This window comes from Eptatretus burgeri, chromosome 5 (genome assembly GCF_056783735.1).
Source record: "Eptatretus burgeri isolate ZD-2024b chromosome 5, Ebu_testis_v1, whole genome shotgun sequence".
Lineage (NCBI taxonomy): Eukaryota > Metazoa > Chordata > Myxini > Myxiniformes > Myxinidae > Eptatretus > Eptatretus burgeri.
Genome location: NC_140965.1, coordinates 23480516 through 23484546, shown reverse-complemented (window position 1 = coordinate 23484546; position 4031 = coordinate 23480516). Strand labels below are relative to the sequence as shown.

At 42.9% G+C, this 4031-nt stretch overlaps 1 long non-coding RNA gene across 3 annotated transcripts in view; it reads right to left on the bottom strand.

Annotated features, from left to right (window-relative positions):
* Window positions 1-335: 335 nt before the first annotated feature.
* The window catches only part of LOC147026064 (uncharacterized), a 135521-nt gene continuing 131825 nt past the window's right edge, over window positions 336-4031 (bottom strand). For all 3 annotated transcript variants that reach the window (XR_015058102.1, XR_015058104.1, XR_015058100.1), the window contains one exon: window positions 336-667. This is a non-coding gene — a long non-coding RNA (uncharacterized LOC147026064). The remainder of the gene's footprint in view (window positions 668-4031) is intronic.

Here is a 4031-nt window from a genome sequence, read left to right as displayed (position 1 = left end):
TGGTATGACAAGGCACTGCATCAGCAGCACAGCCACGCCCCCAGAAAATGATGCAAACAGCAGCCACAGGCTGCACACAACAGCTCGCTAATTATAACAATCTTTAGTTTGATCTCTTCATTTGGAAAAATTGATTCGACATAATTTGTAATTCATCTAAATGTTGCATTATTGGAAGGGGGTGAATACTTTTGCAGGTCACTGTACAATTATAATGTTAGTACATCTATAAATTATGTACAACACAATTAGAATCCGAGTACGTCTATAAAATATGTTCTATAACACCGCACAAAACAAGTCCACATGAGGGTATGCAAACTTTGATTGCTTGTTCAAGTTGTAGTATTTATTTCCACAATTGAAAATGCATTTGAAATGCAAATACTTAACAACAATATGAGTGAGAATCCCTATCCTAAGCAATAACAATCTCAATTGATTGATCACTGTGTCATCAGCGAAATAAAATTCAGTGGTCAAAGGTTTGGATCAGAATGCATTCACAAATCTGAGCTCCAAAGTGCGTGAACAAAGTGTTTATTGAAGTACATTCAAGATGGCCTGAGTAAGCCTGGTGTTGGCTTAGCGGCTCGGTGGCTGGCTTGGGATCTTAGGCTTGAAGTAGTTCATCAATCGTATCTGTACGCAGTACTCCGTCGTTCTCCTGATTCAGTGTTGCCACATATCACGGCAAGGAAGGGAGGGAGAGAGGTGCGAGAAATTTAGGAGGGATAAAGCAACTTTCAGGCCACTTTGTAGAAACAGATTCCTGAGCTAACAGAAAACTTTAGGTGCACATTGCTTGCTCCCTTGGTTGATACTGAGGATGTACATTGTTATAAGCCGATGAGGGCAGAGGAAGAGCTTGGACCTCCTCATGGTCACGTCACTCCGCTGCCATCCTCGGCTTATAACGGTGTACAAAACCTTAATCCGGAGTGTCATGGAACATTGCTCCCCACTGGGGATTGGGTGTGACTGCTTACCATCTTGCCTCCCTTGATGGCCTGGTATCTAAGGCCCTGCGTTTCATTGGAATATCGCATCAAGAACCTGATTGTTGAGGTTCTGTGTCTTGTTCACTGTAAGCAAGTTGGTGACCTCACAGTTTGTTTTTGGAGGGGTTTTTTTACTGGCTTTATTCTGGTCTTGTTCCTCTTGCTCTCTCACCTCTCCATTCAGCCCCTGCTCATCCAGGTGGCATGCATTCCACCAGAAAGCCATTCATTGTAACCCTGCACAAGTGTAAACTAAAGGGTCACCTCCATTCCTTCGTTTCTCACCTGTGGAACTGAACCATCGTCTCAAGCTCTTCCCCACAGGATTTCAACATTGATGTCCCCACCACCTAATGGTCTCACTCATTTCCACGAGTGAGTATTATTATACTAGTTGAAATTCTGTTCCCACCCTTCTCCTTTATAATTCCTCTCATTGCACTGTGGCACGTCCATCCGTTTGTCATTGTGCCACTGTTTTCCATTTGTTTTACTTTTTATATGAACTTCAATACCTGTACAAAAAAATAACATTAAAGATTATCTGGTCTTGGGTTAGAATCTACATCGAATGAGATCTTACTAAAATTGCAAATTTATGTAGTAGCATGTAGCATGGGGCAACTGCATCATGGAGCATGGCATTGTTTAAATCCGGCTTTCCTGTCTGCATTGCTGAAGTGAACTATCACATGGTTTTCCTTTGAAAAATGAGATCAACAGGGTGGGTAATTCCACACGAGTGAAATTTTGAAATATCTTTAGGGTTCACGGGACCTTTTCCTGGTCTACAGTTGCTGATCACGACGCCTAATAAGTGGCGAGAGGCCAACATGAAATTGGGACAGATAACAAATGTGTTTTTTCATGGAAATAAAAAATAAAAAGCCGTTTATGTTGATTATTTGTGTAAAGTAAATTTTATTGGGCCACAACTGAAGGAGGTGGGTAAGATAAGAGGAAACACTTACAAACATCATCAGGGATGAAGCCAGCTGGGGTCATGCACTGCTGAAGCAGCTTTTTCTCCTTACTTAGGAATGCGACGCGAACCAAGCCAGGAACCTCCCGGCCAATCCCCGCCGCACCAGAGATCCGGGTCTCGAAGGACACTCGTAGAGATCGCACCAATCGGAAGGCCCACATCATGCCCGTGGCCACAGTTCGATGTTTCCTTCCATGGTCTGCAAGAACCATCTGGGACATCGGCGTGGTTGCGAAACGTAAAGTGAGGCCCCCTTTGAAGGAACGATGGAAGATTCTCGGGATGCAAGAAGGACTCGAAGCAAGTGTAGGGATTACTGGAAGCTGCAGCTAAAGGATTTTAGGAACAAGCAAGAGGCCTCAGCGATGTGATAGGGAAGCCAAAAGAGCGTTTCATTTTCTCAACTGAAAAGGCTTCTACAGACCTTTCATACGCAGAACTACTTGTTCTTTCTGAGAAGCTTAGTTATGATGAGGTATGATTTATGATAGCTTGACACAGATTGGATTTTTCATCGCAGCATAGATATTGACCGTTTACAATAATATCGACACACATTTTGTTATAACCACGACAATGTCGGTATCGGTTGAAGTTCAGAAAGGAAATATATTACGACGACGGCAAGCTGCCCATTTATAATGGCTTCTAAAGCATTTGCCATCAAAGTTATCCGACTGAAAATGGTTCAACCAACCGTCAATTAAGTGTAATAGAAAACCCATGTGCATGTTGAGTTATGCTGCACATGTTCCAGTTATGGTCGCTTCATTCCCAGAGCTGGGACATGGAGGTATCAGCAGACCCACAGTCCTCCATCAGCATTGGTGATGTTAAAACTGCTTCACTTCCAAGGATCTGAATGCTGTAATCCCCTTCAACCTCTTCAGTTTATGTCAATGAATAGTCTCCTCGCACATTGCCGTGACGTGTATTCTGTTTCTGGCTGTGTAACCCCAGCTCTCCAGCCAAAACCGGAGTCGATTAATTATCCATCACCTGCAGAAGATGAGGAAACCCACACGGGGATTCCACAAAAAAAATCCGAGTATTACCGCAAACTCTTTTTTTTTATACCTGTTGAACCAACTTCCACCTTCTCTTCAATTTCATCCTTCCCTCAAGGTCTTCAAAACAGCTGTTCACCACCATCTCAGATCATACCCCCATCCAAAGCCATGATCTTTTCTACCCCCGTTAAACCACCCCGTTCCCTCCAAATTTCCTGAATGTTTACTTCTGTATCCATCTTGTCCACCTCTTGCATCTTCCCTTATCTCTCATTCTTACCCACATCCCTTGTTTGCCCGTCTCCGTCTATTTTGTCCCTCGACGTTGCGGTTTATGTCTACTACCACCACCCCCCCCAACCCCTCTCTCTTTCTGCTGTTCCCTTTTGGTCTGTTGTATCCTGATCTGTCATGTGTTCTAGCTCTTCCACGAGCCTTGACTTTGTATACAAAATAAGTCATGATACTGCAATAAATAAAAAAATAGGATTTATAGCCTTGACATAATTTACATTGCACCCTTAAAAAAATGTCCGATTGGAATGCTAAAGGAAAGTATCCTACGATAGAACATGCAAAAAGACATATAGGATACTCCATACAGTGCTGTTGTAAAACAATACTATAAGGCATCCTATAAGACCCATATAGGATACTTTTTCTATTGGTAAAGGCATTATGCCTTCATAAACTGTTCTTTTCCACTATTCTCAAGCTATACTTCATGGCTATATGTTTAAAGGCAGAAAATGTAGTTAATTGTTAATCACCTGATGAACACCTGCTCACACTAGGATTTGAAAAGAGTAGGCTATTGTGTGCTGGTATACTTGGCCAGGGCTGCTAGGATGTCCAAAAGATATGCACACCCATCTCTAAGCTGTCGAACCTGCTTTTGAATCCCGATCCAACTATAATCTGACACCCTGGTATTTCACAGTCAGGGTGATCCATCAGTGAGCATGTCGTCCCTCGGATAGACGTTAAACTGGGTGTCCCATCTGCCGACATCAGTTGGTGGACGTTAACGATCCC